Consider the following 17,298-nt stretch of genomic DNA (forward strand, 5'->3'; position numbering starts at 1 on the left):
CCTTAATTTGGTTTCATTCAACTCTGCTAACCAAATTGGTTGCTGCTTTGCATATGTAGTTGCATACATAGTTCTCAGTTTATATAAAATGTCCTTTGGTGTATCTTTTCCCTCCACTAATATGGCATGTTTCTCTGAGAGAGCTTCCAAAAGCATGCACTTCACATAATAGTTTGCATTGTCCCATTCAGCCATATTTTCAGCTGTTCTGTCTTGGTCTAAGCATATATTTAATCCTTTTGCTCGAAGGAGACATATGAATCTTAGTTCCCACTGCCGATAATTAAACTCAGTTAATCTAGGCACCTTGAGAGAATAGAAAAATGGTGAATTTCTTCCCTCAGCCATTTTCTTAGCCTTCTGTCTGCTGTGTGGGGGGAGAGAGAGACAGACTGAATCTTTCCTTTAAAACTTAAGAGAAAAATGTGGCCTTTTTTTTTTCTGCCTGGTAATATTTCTCTTCTTTTTCAATTCCTGGCCACAGAGTAATCACAGAGAAATAATAGGTGACAGGCAATGCATGTAAAATACAATTACATTCCAACAATAATGCCGTTGTATCGCTCCATGGTGCGACCGCACCTTGAGTATTGTGTTCAATTCTGGTTGACGCATCTCAAGAAAGATATAGTAGAATTGGAAAAGATGCAGCATAGGGTGACTAAAATGATAGCGGGGATGGGACGACTTCCCTATGAAGAAAGACTAAGGAGGCTAGGGCTTTTCAGTTTGGAGAAGAGACGGCTGAGGGGAGACATGATAGAGGTATATAAAATAATGAGTGGAGTGGAACAGGTGGATGTGAAGCGTCTGTTCATGCTTTCCAAAAATACTAGGACTAGGGGGCATGCGATTAAACTACAGTGTAGTAAATTTAAAACAAATCAGAGAAAATGTTTCTTCATCCAACGCATAATTAAACTCTGAAATTCGTTGCCGGAGAACGTGGTGAAGGCGGTTAGCTTAGCAGAGTTTAAAAAGGGGTTAGACGGTTTCCTAAAGGACAAGTCCATAAACCACTACTAAATGGACTTGGGAAAAATCCACAATTCCAGGAATAATATGTATAGAATGTTTGTACATTTGGGTAGCTTGCCAGGTGCCCTTGGCCTGGATTGGCCGCTGTCGTGGACAGGATGCTGGGTTCGATGGACCCTTGGTCTTTTCCCAGTGTGGCATTACTTATTTACTTATAGGACACTAGTTGGCCTGCCTAAAGAAGTACCATGGCCAACCCCAGGCATCCTGGGTTTTCTTACATAGCAGTAAAAAACAACAGTACATGAGGATCAGGTGGCCCAGTTTCATTCCTGGTACACTAACGTGGACTGCACTGAATGCTGGATTTTCCCTTCAGAACTGGGGATGCTCCGTGTGTACCTCATTCCCAGACTTTCTGGAATTAACATTAGTGCTTCTGTTTCAAAACCAAAAATGAAAATCAGTCACTAGGTATTACCCTTGAGCAAAGAGCAGGACTCCCTCTGGAACCCTACAATCTCAGAGCCTTAACCGGTCACAAGGTATTACCTCTGAGCAAGACAGGACTCCCTTTGGAACCTTTCAATCTTAAGTGCCTGAATATGGTCACTAGGTATTACTCTTGAGCAAAGAAAGGGAAAGTGACTTGATATACCGCCTTTCTGTGGTTTTTGCAACTACATTCAAAGCAGGTTACATAGTATATACAGGTACCTATGTGTACCTGGGGCTATGGAGGGTTAAATGACTTGCCCAGAGTCACAAGGAGCTGTAATGGGAATCAAACCCAGTTCCCCAGGATCAACGGCCACTGCACTAACCACTAGGCTACTCCTCCACTAGCAACATTCCATGCAGAATCTCAAATAGGGAAAGGGAACTGGGACGATGTACCACCTTTTTGTGGTTTGTGCAACTACATTCAAAGCAGTTTGCATAGTACATACAGGTGGTACTTATTTGTACCTTGAGTGAATTCCTTCAAAAAGGCGGTAAATAAATCCTAATAAATAAATAAATACCTGGGGCAATGAAGGGTTAAGTGACTTGCCCAGAGTCACAAGGATTTGCAGTAGGAATTGAACCCAGTTCCCCAGGATCAAAGTCTGCTGCACTAACCACTAGGCTACTCCTCCACTAGCAACATTCCATGCGGAATCTCAAATAGGGAAAGGGAACCGGGACGATGTACCACCTTTCTGTGGTTTGTGCAACTACATTCAAAGTGGTTTATATACAGGTACTTATTTGTCCCTGGGGCAGTGGAGGGTTAAGTGACTTGTCCTTATATGTACCTGGGGCAATGGAGGGTTAAGTGACTTGCCCAGAGTCACAAGAAGCTATAGTAGGAATTGAACCCAGGTCCCCAGGATCAAAGTCCACTAAGCTACTCATCCCTCTGGAACCCTACAATCTCAGAGCCTGGTCACAAAGAGCAGGACTCCCTCCTGTCCAGGAGATGTGAACATCGCTTCTGCAGTGTCACCTGACCAACCTACGGACTAGAAGACCCTCTTCAGGGATCAAACAGCGGACCTGCCGTAGGGCAGTGCAGAGTTAAAGCATCCAACTTGCAGTCCAGTTCTTCGCTACGGTCTGCTTATTCCTTTTAAACAAAGGTTAACTTGTTGAAGCATTTTAAAAAAGTGACCTCATCTTGGCGCTGAGCCACGTAATGGTGAAAAGATATTGCAGAGGACTTGCCTTATAAGGACTCCACTGAGTTTATGGAAAAACTCTTGCAGAGCAGTTAAGTGAGAGAGAAAGCGAGATGGTCACTCAGACCTTCAAGAGAAACAGGAAGTAGAGACACTTTATTCTCAGGATGACCTGCTAGAGATTAGAGCCACAAGCAGGAATTTCATGACCGTTACCAGGTATATGGGATAGCGCCCTATTATTAATACACTGCAACCATAAGAGCCAGCTCTGGGGTACTACATGCCCCGGTATTGAGAAAGTTCCTTCATAGTGCAGGAAGGGGTCATTGACTTATCATTTCTATAGCGCTATTAGACGTAACATCCCATTCATTTAGAAATAATAGCCCCTAGGGCTGCCACACAAATCACTGAAATGGACAATAAGAGGGCAGTTCTATAAAGGAGCATTTATCAGGAGCCTGGTCACGAAAGAGAAGAAGACACTTGCTCTCCTTTGTAGAACACAAGCCTACCCAGATACACATAGTAACATAGTAGATGACGGCAGAAAAAGACCTGCACAATCCATCCAGTCTGCCCAACAAGCTAAACTCATATGTGTATACCTTACCTTGATTTGTACCTGCCTTTTTCAGGGCACAGACCATACAAGTCTGCCCAGCAGTATTTCCCGCCTCCCAACCACCAGTCCCGCCTCCCATCACCGGCTCTGGCACAGACCGTATAAGTCTGCCCTCCACTATCCTCGCCTCCCAACCACCAACCTCTCTTCCCCCACCTGCTCCGCACTTCCCCCACAAATGCACTTAGGCCATAGAACTGCTGTAAATGCTCACATCGAATTTCAGGAAGGTAAAATTATGTATCATACCTGATAATTTTCTTTCCATTAATCATAGCTGATCAATCCATAGACTGGTGGGTTGTGTCCATCTACCAGCAAGTGGAGATAGAGAGCAATCCTTTTGCCTCCCTATATGTGGTCATGTGCTGCCGGAAACTCCTCAGTATGTCGATATCAAAGCTCCATCCGCAGGACTCAGCACTTAGAGAATTACACCCACAAAGGGACACTCTGCCCAGCTCACCACCGCCGAAACGGGGGAGGGGAATTAACCCAGCTCATCCCCACACAAGTGGGGGAGGGGAATCCGTCCAGCTCATCCCCGCGGAGCGGGGGAGGGACACCACCCCGCCGATGCGGGGGGATCTGACTTATCCTGCAACCGCAACCGCGGGAGGAGCTGACTGACCCTAACACCGCCGAAGCGGGAGGGGTACAAAGCTGCCCTACAGCCGCACGAAGCGGGAGGGAGTGCCGGCAGAATTTAAATCTCAATCCAGCCCCGTAAAACGGAGCGGAGAGGAATGCAGCAGCTCACTGTAACACAAACTCGTCTCAACTCTTGAAGAATCCAAGTGAAAAAATAACTTGAACACGAAGTCTTCCTGAACAGGAACTGAAGACTAAACTTGAATCTGAAATGCAACCAGAATATAAACAGTACAGATATCTGGGAGGGGCTATGGATTGATCAGCTATGATTAATGGAAAGAAAATTATCAGGTATGATACATAATTTTACCTTCCATATCATCAAGCTGATCAATCCATAGACTGGTGGGATGTACCGAAGCAGTACTCACCCAGGGCGGGACATAGAAATCCCTGACCGCAACACTGAAGCTCCAAACCGGGCCTCCGCCCGAGCAGCCACAGTCAAGCGGTAATGCTTGGAGAATGTATGGGCCGAAGCCCAAGTTGCCGCCTTGCATATCTCTTCCAAGGAGACGGACCCGGCCTCTGCCATCGAGGCCGCCTGAGCTCTAGTGGAGTGAGCCTTCAGCTGGATAGGCGGCACCTTCCCCGCGGCCACATAAGCCGCTGCAATGGCTTCCTTGACCCATCTTGCCACTGTAGGCTTAGCAGCCTGCAGACCCCTACGAGGACCTGCAAACAGGACAAACAGATGATCCGATTTCCGGAAATCATTGGTCACTTCCAAGTATCTGATGATGACTCGTCTCACATCCAGACATTTGAGAGCAGAGTATTCCTCTGGGTAGTCCTCCCTACGAAAGGAAGGGAGACAGAGCTGCTGATTCACATGGAAGCGAGAAACAATCTTGGGCAGGAAGGAAGGCACTGTGCGAATAGTCACTCCTGCCTCAGTGAACTGCAGAAAAGGCTCTCGACATGAGAGCGCCTGGAGCTCGGAAACTCTTCTGGCTGAAGTGATAGCCACCAAAAAGACTGCTTTCAACGTCAGGTCTTTCAGAGATGCCCTCGACAAGGGTTCAAAAGGTGGCTTCTGCAATGCTCTTAGCACCAGATTGAGATTCCATGCAGGCACCACAGAGTGCAGAGGAGGGCGCAGGTGATTAACTCCCTTGAGAAAGCGCACCACATCTGGCTGTGAAGCCAGGGAAACACCCTTCAGGCGGCCCCTGAAGCAAGTCAGAGCCGCTACCTGGACTTTAAGGGAACTGAGCGACAGGCCTTTCTCCAGACCTTCTTGCAGGAACGCCAACACTGAAGAAATTGGAGCAGTGAAGGGAGAAAGTGAGCCTGCTTCACACCACGCTGCAAAGGTACGCCAAACCCTGGCGTAAGCAGTAGAAGTAGAGCGCTTCCTCGCTCTCAGCATAGTGGCGATGACCTTGTCTGAGAAGCCCTTCTTTCTCAGACTCTGCCGTTCAATAGCCAGGCCGTAAGACCAAAGGGGGAGGGATCCTCCATCACCACGGGACCCTGATGTAACAGGCCCTGCTCCACAGGCAGTCGCAGAGGATCGTCGACTGAGAGCCTGATCAAGTCCGCATACCAGGGACGTCTGGGCCAGTCCGGACCCACCAGGATTATCCGGCCCGGATGCTTTGCCACCCGGTCTAGCACCCTGCCCAACATGGGCCAGGGCGGGAACACATAGAGAAGCTCTTGTGTCGGCCACTGTTGGAGAAGAGCATCTACTCCCAGGGATCGAGGGTCCCGTCCTCTGCTGAAAAAGCGCAGCACTTGGCAATTGGCCGATGACGCCATCAGATCTAAGCTCAGCTGGCCCCAGCGCTTCGTGATGTCCAAGAACGCCTGAGCAGATAGCTGCCACTCTCCGGGCTCCAAGGTATGGCGACTGAGAAAGTCCGCCTTGACATTCATGACTCTGGCAATGTGGGCCGCTGACAGCTGTTCCAGGTTCGCTTCCGCCCACTGGCATAGATTCATGGCCTCCTTGGCTAGAGGGGCGCTCTTGGTACCTCCCTGGCGGTTGACATAGGCCACAGCAGTGGCATTGTCCGACAGGACCCGTACTGGCTTCAACGCCAGTACCGGGATGAACTCCAAAAGCGCCAACCGAATGGCTCTGAGTTCCAGGAGGTTGATAGACCACTTTGCCTCTGCAGGAGACCAGAGCCCCTGCACTGTCCTTCCCAAGCAGTGGGCTCCCCAGCCCGTCAAAGAGACGTCCGTCGTGACGACAATCCACTCTGGGGTCACCAGAGGCATTCCTGCAGACAACTTGTCTGTCTGCAGCCACCAGCTCAGCGCCTTGCGCACTGCTGGGTCCAAGGGAAGGCGCACAGCATAATCCTCCGACATCGGAGTCCAGCGCTGCAACAGAGAGTGTTGTAGTGGTCTCATATGAGCCCTGGCTCAGGGCACTACTTCCATCGTGGCCGTCATAGAGCCCAACAGCTGCACATAGTCCCAAGCCCGAAGAGGAGAGGCTACTCGGAACTGGTCCACCTGAGCCTGAAGTTTGACAATCCGATTGTCTGGCAGGAACACTCTGCCCACTTGGGTGTCGAATCGAACTCCCAGATACTCCAGGGACTGAGTCGGGCGCAGCTGGCTCTTCTCCCAGTTGATGATCCACCCCAGGGAGCTCAAAAGAGCAACCACCCGGTTCACAGCTTTGCCGCACTCTGCATAAGAGGGGGCTCGGATCAACCAGTCGTCCAGATAAGGATGGACTTGTACTCCTTCCTTTCGCAGGAAGGCCGCGATGACCACCATTACTTTGGAAAAGGTCCGCGGAGCAGTAGCCAACCCGAAAGGGAGGGCTCTGAACTGGAAGTGTCGTCCCAGGACTGCAAAACGCAGGAAGCGTTGATGAGGAGGCCAGATGGGAATATGCAGGTACGCTTCCTTGATGTCCAAGGAAGCCAAGAACTCTCCTGCCTTCACTGCCGCTATAACAGAGCGGAGAGTCTCCATGCGAAAGTGCCGCACTTTCAAGGCCCGATTGACCCCTTTGAGGTCGAGGATAGGCCGGACAGAACCTCCTTTCTTTGGTACCACAAAGTAAATGGAGTAACGTCCCTTGCCAATCTGATTTTCTGGCACCGGAACGACCGCACCCAGGCGGATCAGGTTGTCCAAGGTCTGCTGCACTGCCACAGCTTTGACCGGAGACTTGCAGGGAGAGAGTACAAACCCGTCTCTTAAGGGTCGGCAGAACTCTAGCTTGTAGCCGTCTCTGATGACTTCCAGCACCCAAGCGTCTGAAGTTATTGTGGTCCACTCGCCCAGAAACGAGGACAGCCGTCCTCCAATCTGCACTGGGGCGTGGACCAAGGCCCCGTCATTGGGTACGAGACCCTGGGGGAGGACCGGAGGGAGCACCTCCGGGACGGCGGTCTCTGCGAAAGGAATGCTGCTTGGGGGAGAAAGTCCTCTTGAAGGAAGAGGGGGCAGAGGAGCCCGACCTGCCCGGGCGGTACCGACGGGCTTCCTGAAACCGTCCTCTGGAGGTACCGGAACGAGTACTAGCCCGAGCCCTGACCTCTGGTAACTTCTTGCCCTTAGACGTGCCGAGATCGGTCACGATTTTGTCCAGCTCGACCCCAAAGAGCAGCTTGCCTTTAAAAGGCAATCTAGCCAGGCGGGATTTAGAGGCGTGGTCAGCAGACCAATGTTTCAGCCAAAGCCACCGCCGCGCAGAGACTGTCTGAGCCATGCCTTTAGCTGAGGCTCTCAAGACGTCATACAGCAAGTCTGCCAAATAGGCTAAGCCCGATTCCAGGGCCGGCCAATCAGCCCTCAAGGAATGATCCGAGGGGGAAGCCCGCTGCACCATAGTCAGGCACGCCCTGGCCACATAGGAACCGCAAACCGAGGCCTGCAAACTTAAAGCAGTCGCCTCAAAGGACGACCTTAAGGCCGCCTCCAATCTTCTGTCTTGGGCGTCCTTTAGGGCCGTGCCACCTTCCACCGGCAACGCCGTTTTCTTAGTCACCGCAGTGATTAAAGAATCCACGGTAGGCCACAGATAGGCCTCACGTTCACTTTCAGGCAAAGGATAGAGGCGGGACATAGCCCTAGCCACTTTGAGGCTCGCTTCCGGGACATCCCATTGAGCCGAAATTAAGGTGTGCATGGCATCATGCACGTGGAAGGTTCTAGGCGGGCGTTTCGTCCCCAGCATAATGGCAGAGCCAACAGGGGCTGAGGGAGAGACGTCCTCCGGAGAGAAAATCTTCAAAATGCCCATGGCCTGCACTAACAGGTTGGGCAAATCCTCTGAGCTAAAAAGCCGCACTGCAGAGGGGTCATCCGCTCCAACCGAGCGGGGATCCGTCTCCTCCAAGGAATCCGCAAAGGACCGTTGGGAGAACTCAGATATGCTGCCCTCATCTACATCGGAGGAGACAAGGTCCTCCAAGGCCTGGGAATCAACCCGAGGGCGTTTACCTCCGGGGACCTCAACCTCTTTACCAAATGAGGGAGCAGGGGCAGCGTTTTGCATAAGGAAGGCCTGATGCAGCAGCAAAACAAACTCGGGGGAGAAACCCCCCAGACTGTGCACTTCCGCAGCCTGGGCTACAGCCCTAGACGCACCCTCAACTGGCGCTCGCAAGAGCGGGGGAGAGACATGCTGCGCATCCAAAATGGCGTCCGGCGCGACACTCCGCGAAGGAGCCGCGCGGGAAAAACGGCGCTTAACTTTAGCCGCTTTGGTGCCGTCGCCCAAATTAAGGGCGTCCATGGCATTAATGTCTCCCTCAAGGGCGGCCCACGAAGAAGCCGTCTGAGCCGCGTGGCCGGCCAAGATGGCGGAGGCGAGCAGCGGGGGATGGGCGTTTATGGCGGGAAAAACCGCCACGCCGGAGGAAGGACCGGGACACTCATCGGTCACGAAACTGTCACCCAACGAGGGCGAATCAGACTTTAAGACCCCCGCATCCCCTCTAGAAGCGCCTAAGCGATCCGGGGAGCGACTCTTTGCGCCCTCGCCCTCCGACGCCATATCCCACGTGGAGATCAATCGGGGAACCCCCTGCCCGCTATAAAAAGGTAAAAATTACCTGCTTTCCGCTCCGAGCTGTAACGACCTGGTGTCCCAGTGAGTAGCTGCAATAAACGTTTAAATAAACGTCGAAATAAACGCCTTTAAGGACGTTAAAATTTTTTTTTTTTAACGGAGCCAGCGGGAGGGGGGAGAAAAGGAGGGACCTGGCGCCACCAGGTTTGCACTTGCTCAAGAAGAGCCCTCAACCCCAGGCACTCAACAAAACCTAAAAATTAGGCTTGGAGGCCTAGCCAGAGCTGCTGCTGTGTGTGACCACCACCTGCTGAGATAGAGAACATACTGAGGAGTTTCCGGCAGCACATGACCACATATAGGGAGGCAAAAGGATTGCTCTCTATCTCCACCTGCTGGTAGATGGACACAACCCACCAGTCTATGGATTGATCAGCTTGATGATATGGAAGTAGGTGCTTAACTTACAGAATTCCTGTAACACTAGGGGGCGCTGTGCTTATGACAACACAAAAGCCACCAGACACAATATGCGGTATATCGCTTTTATTGGTGATACATATGTGAACACATACACCAAGATACTTACAGCACCCGCAATTCAGTCAGCATCTGGGAAGACCACCAGGGAAGCACTGGCTCTTCCTCAGAGATTGCAGGGACATACCCTTCACTGAACAAGGCGTCCCTATGTTCAGGCAAGCTTCTAAAGAAGGTCCTGTGCTCCCCCCTCTTTTATAGTGTGAAACAAAGGTGCCTTTCCCAGACTTGCACAAGCTGGCATCCCTTAAACAACCAGCCTGTTTCCCATAACAGAGAATAACTCCCCCAGACTTGCACAGGTTGAAGGTGCCTTTCCCAGATGTGCAGGCATCCCTTAAACAATCACCATAACAGAGAATAACTCCCCCTGACCTGCACAGGTTGAAGGTGCCTTTCCTATACGTGTTGGCATCCCTTAAACAACTAGCCTGTTTCCCATAACAGAGAATATCAACACATAATTACAGCCAAAACATTCCACTCATTCCATCCCCAGCTGACCTTCAAGCCCATGTATTACAATTCCATATGTTATGTGCATAAGTGGAAGTCTCTACATGCTCCACCCAGGCTCCCTGTAAAACACACAGCATATATGTGCCTAGTTAGAGAATACAGGTTTGAGAATCCTGTTTCCAACAGTGGCCAATCCAGGTCACAAATACCTGGCAAGATCTCCAAAAAGTTCAATACGTTTTATGCTGCTTATTCTAGAAATAGTGGATTTTCCCCAAGTCCATGTTAATAATGACGACAGAGAAGAGCCAAATGGCCCATCCAGTCTGCCCTTCCTCAGTAAGCACTAACTCCTCTTTTCCTAAGCAATCCCACGTGCCTGTCCCACACTTTCTTAAATTCAGACATAGTCCTTGTCTCCATGACCTCCACCGGGAGGCCATTCCACGCATCCACCACCCTTTCTGTGAAAGAGTATTTCCTTAGATTCTTCCTAAGCCTATTTCTTCTTAACTTCATCCTGTGCCCTCTAATTCCAGAGTTTTCCTTCATTTGAAAAAGGCTCACCTCCGGTAGACTCAAGAAAAATGTCAGGAAGTATTTCTTCACGGAGAGAGTGGTGGATGCTTGGAATGCCCTCCCGCAGGAGGTGGTGGAGAGGAAAACGGTAACGGAATCCAAACATGCGTGGGATAAACATAAAGGAATCCTGTTCAGAAGGAAAGGATCCTCAGGAGCTTAACCGAGATTGGATAGCAGAGCCGGTAGTGGGAGGCGGGGCTGGAGGTTGGGAGGCAGGGATAGCGCTGGGCAGACTTATACAGTCTGTGCCAGAGCCGGTGGTGGGAGGCGGGGATAGTGCTGGGCAGACTTATACGGTCTATGCCAGAGCCGGTGGTTGGGAGGCGGGGCTAGTGCTGGGCAGACTTATACGGTCTGTGCCCTGAAGAGCACAGGTACAAATCAAAGTAGGGTATACACAAAAGTAGCACACATGGATGGACCGTGCAGGTCTTTTTCTGCCGTCATCTACTATGTTACTATGTTACTATGTTAATACCACTGAGGTAGTTAAGCATCTCTATCATATCCCCTCTCTCCTGCCTTTTTTCCACAGTATACCTATTGTGGTCTATAAGTCTGTCCCCATATACTTTATGACAGAGACCACTGACCAGTTTTGTAGCCGCCCTCTGGGTCCACTCCATCCTGTTTATATCTTTTCATAGCTGCGGTCTCAAAAATTGCACACAGTACTCTAAATGGGGCCCCACCAGAGGCTTATACAGGGGCACTATCACCTCTTTTTTTCCTGCTGGTCATCCCTCTCCTTATGTACCTGAGCATCCTTCTGGCTTTGACTGTTGCCTTTTCTACCTGTTTGCTACAGTGGCGTAGCCAGACCTGACATTTTGGGTGGGCCCAGAGCTAATATGGGTGGGCACTATGTATATAAGTGAGAGTAGCATTTCTTGAGATACTCCTAAATAATGCCTTAAAGTGCACTTGATGAAGGATTTCTAATAAACAGTCTGCCCAACAGCTGTCCAGAATTAATATAAACCACATACATACTCAAAGCATATGTAGCAAACTTTAACACCACCAATTCTGAACACACAAAAACTAATAACAGTACCTTTAAAAAGGCAGCAGTGAATATACACAACAGCAATACGGGTCTCACTGGAAAAGTCAGACTACTCAGACTGAAATAGATCCCAACACAAACCACATGCCAGAAGAATCACTTTGGTCACATGCAGAACACAGACCAACCCTCATGAATTGCCCAGCATCAGCTCTGTCCTTCCCTACCCCTCCATTCCTCCCTGTAGCCCGACATCAGTCCTACCCTTCCTTTCCTACCACCCCATCCATCCATCCCTGTAGCCTGGCATCAGCCCTTCCTTTCTCTACACTACCCCCCATCTATCCCTATAACCTGGCATCAGCCCTCCCCTTCCCCACATCCATCCCGTACCTAGGCATCAGCCCCAACCTACCCCCCACCCCTCCCTGTAGCCTAGTGTCAGCCCTGTCTTACCCCCTACTCATCCCACCATAGTCTGGCATGTCTGAAGCACACCACTGCAGAGCCCACCCCCACCCAGAAACCTACCTACATTAAATATAAAACTTTTTTTTTTTTAATTTTAAGCTGGGCACAGCAGAGAACTTCCCCACCCCAAAACTCGCCAACATAAAAAGATATACAACTTTTTTTTAATTATTATTTTAACCTGGGCATTGAGCGCACTCCCACCCAGAAAATTAATTAATTGTTGGTGTGTTTATGGGAGGGGATGGGCTCTACACTGCCTAGGGGAAAAATGCATATTTAATGATTCAATATACCTTTCATCCCCTAGGCTGTGAAGAGCCCGCCCCCAGCAAACACTCACTGTACATGTTAAAAAGTGTTTCTTTTACTTGGGCAGCTTTGCAAACTGTGCTCCATATTCTGACTCCTGTTCCTGTTTGGGGCCATGGTGAGTGCTGACTCTAGGGGTCTCACTCCCAACTGAAGGTTGACCCAGGCAGCAAGGGCCCAATAATGTCTTTTCCCTTCAAGGAGCAGAACGTCGTTGAGAGAGCTCATCTCAGCCGCAGCAGCCTTGTGTGGTAAGCTACTTTACTACCACATTGGCTGCGGCTGAGCTCTATGGACGACGTTCTGCTCCTTCTCTTGGCTTCACAGTGAGAAGATGGGAGACAGGAGACTGGGAGTGCGCGGGCAGCAGGCAGCTGAGAAGCGGCAAGCAGGCGACGCCGCCAACCATCTGCAGCAAGGCACGAATCCGATCCAGCCAGCGCACTCTCTGGTAAGTGGCACCGCGTGCAAGCGGGAAGACAGCTTTCCATGCGCATAGGCGGCACCGCGACCGCGTGCGCTGCAGGAACTAAATGACGGTGAATGCACATGGGGAGCGACCGCCCCCCCCTAGCTACGCCAGCTGAGCCAGGGAAGAACTGAAAGGCTCAGGCTGTGCAGTACTCTCCCTGCAGCCCAACCGGCACCTAGAAGACCAGCACCGGATTGGAGGAGCAGGACAACTTGGGTGGGCCTGAGCTGTGATTGGGTGGGCCTGGGCCCGGGCCCACCCAGGCCCACCCGTAGCTAAGCCCCTGGTTTGCTACCTGTTGCATATACTACTACTACTACTTATCACATCTATAGCGCTACAAGGCATACGCAGTGCTGTACACCATACATGAAAAGACAGTCCCTGCCCAAAGAGCTCACAATCTAAAAATGGAATGTTGCTAGTGTAATAGCAACATTCCATGTAGAATCTCAAATAGTAGCAACAGAATCTCCAATAGTAGCAACATTCCATGTAGAATCTCAAGTAATAGCAACATTCCAGAATCTCAAATAGTAACAACATCCCATGTTTCACTGCACTAACCACTAGGCTACTCCTCCACTAGCAACATTCCATGTAGAAGCCTGCCCTTGCAGATCAGCAATGCGGCCACACAGGCTTCTGTTTCTGTGAGTCTGACGTCCTGCACATACGTGCAGGACGTCAGACTTACAGAAACAGAAGCCTGCCGTTCTGGATCAGTGACACGGCCACGCAGGCTTACGTATGTGCAGGACGTCAGACTCACAAAAACAGAAGCCTGCGCAGCTGCGTTGCTGATCTGCAAGGGCAGGCTTCTACATGGAATGTTGCTAGTGGAATAGCAACATTCCATGTAGAATCTCAAATACTAGCAACAGAATCTCCAATAGTAGCAACATTCCATGTAGAATCTCAAGTAATTGCAACATTCCAGAATCTCAAATAGTAACAACATCCCATGTTTCACTGCACTAACCACTAGGCTACTCCTCCACTAGCAACATTCCATGTAGAAGCCTGCCCTTGCAGATCAGCAATGTGGCCGCACAGGCTTCTGTTTCTGTGAGTCTGACGTCAGACTCACAGAAACAGAAGCCTGCGTGGCCACATTGCTGGTCTGCAAGGGCAGGCTTCTACATTACTACTACTACTACTACTTATCACTTCTATATCGCTACAAGGCATACGCAGCGCTGTACACCATACATGAAAAGACAGTCCCTGCTCAAAGAGCTCACAATCTAAATAGGACAGGCAAACAGACAGAACTAAGAGGTAAGGGAATTAAAGAGGTGGGGATAAAAGGGTACAGGGCAAGTGAGTAGTGGTTAGGAGTCAAAAGCAGCGTTAAAGAGGTGGGCTTATAGCCTGGTTTTCAAAACGGCCAAAGACGGGGCTAGACGTACAGGCTCGGGAAGTCTATTCCAGGCGTGAGGTATAGCGAGATAAAAGGAACGGAGTCTGGAATTTGCAGTAGAGGAGAAGGGGACAGACAAGAGAGATTTATCCACAGAACAGAGTACGCGAGGGGGGACGTAGGGAGAGACAAGAGTGGAGAGGGACTGGGGAGCAGCAGAGTGAATGCACTTATAGGTCAGTAAGAGAAGTTTGAATTGAATGCGGAAACGGATATACATGTATATATGTAATATGGTTAAAAACAAAATACAAATGTTATCTTTTCCTTTTGGAGTGCTGGAGGGGTCCTCAGGGCTGCAGAGATGGGATTTTTAGGGGCAGGAGTTGTTTGTGACCAGCCCTGATGGATGGCTGGCTGGCTGGATTTAAGTGAAGGAGAGGCAGAGAGCATTACTGGGTAATGGCAGGTTCTGCACATGTTCAGTAAGGTTCTGAAGCTCTGAGTAGGCCTGAAATCGGGGCCTGGACAGGGCCTTGGGAGGATTAATTAATTAAACTTTTTTGGGGTAGTAAGGGCATTTGGGGGTCCTGTTTGGGGGAATTAGGGGGATCTGGCAAAAAGAATATTGTTTTTAAGTTATCTATAGGGAGATACGCAGTTTCAAGGAGGCTGCGCATCTTTGGGGGGGTGTTTTGGAATTTGATTGGTTATATAGGATGGAGGGGGGTGTAAGGGAAATTATTAGATGGTGATCAGAGAATTTTATAAGTTATTTTATGGGGGTTTTTTAGGAAAATACGGTGTGGTCAGGAGAAAAGGTATTTTTAAATTTGAAGGTTATCAGGGTACCAGGAGAGATGTGCTACACCTGCTCAGCGAGCGGGAGGGATGTGACATGAGCGGATGTCAAAATATTTAGGAAAAGTTTCTTCTCAATTAAAGTCTATGGGTCTGATGGTTTTAAAATGGAGCTGACACCAGGGAAATTCAGATTCCATATTCTCAGCGCAAACTGTAGCTTAAGTGCTGGAGAGGTTTGATTGGCTCAGAAGGGACCGATGATGTCATCTGATTCTGGTTACCTGGACTACGGCCAGTGTTGCCAGGTGGGCGGTTTTACCGCCCAATTGGGCGGTTTTCCGCGACCCGCCGCGGGAAATTTTTGCCCGCGGCGGGTTGCGGTTTTTTGGGCTGTTTTGGGGCTTCAGGGCGGTTTTTTTCCGGCCGCGGGGGGGCGGGGTTAGTGACGTTTTTGGGCGGGGTTAGTGACGTTTTGGGCGGGGCCGATGACGTGGGAGGCGGGGCCGATGACGGGGAAGGCGGGGCCGGTGACGGCGGGGGGGGGTTGATGACGGCGGGGGCGGGGTTGATGACGGCTGGGGCGAGGGTGATGACGCGGGGGCGGGGGTGTCAGGGGCGGGGTTTGAGTTTGGGCGGGTTTTGGGCTGGTTTTGGGCGGGATTGGGTGGGAAAAAAATTTTCCACCTGGCAACCCTGACTACGGCTTGGGGAAGCACCAGGGAGAAGAATAGGAGGAAGAGAACTGACAGGGAGGTTTTTTTCTATGCTGAGAGAAAAAAAAGTTTTCTTTCTGTAGAGTCAGCTGATAACTCAGAGGCAGTACTGGTAAGGGAAGGGACTTTTAAGGGGTCTCTCCAGTACTCCAAAAGAAAGGGGGGTTTAGCTGTATTGGGAAAAGCGAGGGTGAAAGGTTTCCATCAATAAGTATTGGAATTCAGAGAGAGCACCTTGAAGGTGATGAGCTGGGAAATTCAAGCTACCAGCGAAGTTATTATTACAAAGGGAGGAATAAGTGTTAGAGCATTGCATATGATTCTTGGACAGAGGGTATGGCCAAGTGAAGAAACTGGACCTGAGTTTGGGAGTTAGCCAGCATTAGTTTCAGAACTCCTGTATCAGAGTCACAATAGAGTTGAGGTTTTCCTGTTCCTGTGCATCAACTGCAGCAAAGCGGATTCCTAGGAATTGCAGCAGTAATTCTGAGGGGCAGCTGCTGATTCCTCCAGAGTGGCGGTGTTTCCTTGTGGCAGCAGTGTTTCCTGGGATCCAGTCTCAAGCAGCAAGAGGTTACCAGATCAAAACGGGAAGGAGTGGATAAGTTATTTACCTTTATGCATTTTTGAATAATTTTCTAGAACTATTTTTTTTTTTTGTGTGCACACATAATTTTAACTTTGAACAGCTGAAACAGTAAAGGTACCTGTTGTTGTTTTGCCCTACCTGTGAAAGAAGATAAACAATTGTTTTTTTTTTAAACCAAAGGAAAATTGCTTTTAAGGTTTAAAACAGGAGAAAAAAAGTCCTGGACTGGTAATAATGATATGCTGAGGTTTGAGTTTTACTGGGTTCCGGTCTCCAAACATTTCTGAACTTAGTTTTCAGGAATCTTTGAGCTTGGGTCCATGAAATCCAGAAAACCCTAAGACGGGAGTAAATTCCTTTGCTAGTGCACAAATTAATGCTTTGTATTCTTGCATTTCTTTCAGTATAAGCATTTAAAGGTTCTATAAGGTTCTGAAGGTTGAAAAGTGTAAACAGGAATAGAAGCTACTTTGAGCTGTTCACATAATGCTTAAGTAAATGTAACTGTTAAACAAATGTGAGTTGCAGAATAAATTAAACATATTTGCTTGTTAAAGGTGGTGATACACATTTCTTTGCCAGCGTGAATGGGGTTCCTCACACTCTGAAAATAATCGACTCTGTTAATAAAAATTATTTAATTTTAGTTATTTTATTCCTTAATGATTAAAAACCAGTAGCGCTGGGCGGAAGTGTGCTCCGCTTCAGGGGAAACATCTTACCCCGGTGCTGTGACCAATAGCAGATTCTGTTATTGTTGCAAAGCGAGGCAGCGCTGAAACCTAGGGGGCGTTACAGAGGGGTTTTTTTTGGCGTCATGGACAGGATAGAGTTTTGGGGTCTCAGAGTGTGGGTACGCCTTCACGGGTGTGCGCATTAGAGTCTCAAAACAACGCTTTGTCTCCTGGTTGAGTTTGGTGTTCCTTGGAGGCAGAATGGAAGACTGGGCTCCATCATTGAGAGAGGAGTGGCAAGCATATCAGGAGAGGCAGGAGGGATTCTGGAGAAGAAGAGATTTTGGAAACAGAACTGACAGTAGAGGAAGAAGACCCATATGCTATAGTTGTGGAGAAGTG

The sequence above is a fragment of the Microcaecilia unicolor genome, chromosome 1 (assembly GCF_901765095.1).
Source record: "Microcaecilia unicolor chromosome 1, aMicUni1.1, whole genome shotgun sequence".
Lineage (NCBI taxonomy): Eukaryota > Metazoa > Chordata > Amphibia > Gymnophiona > Siphonopidae > Microcaecilia > Microcaecilia unicolor.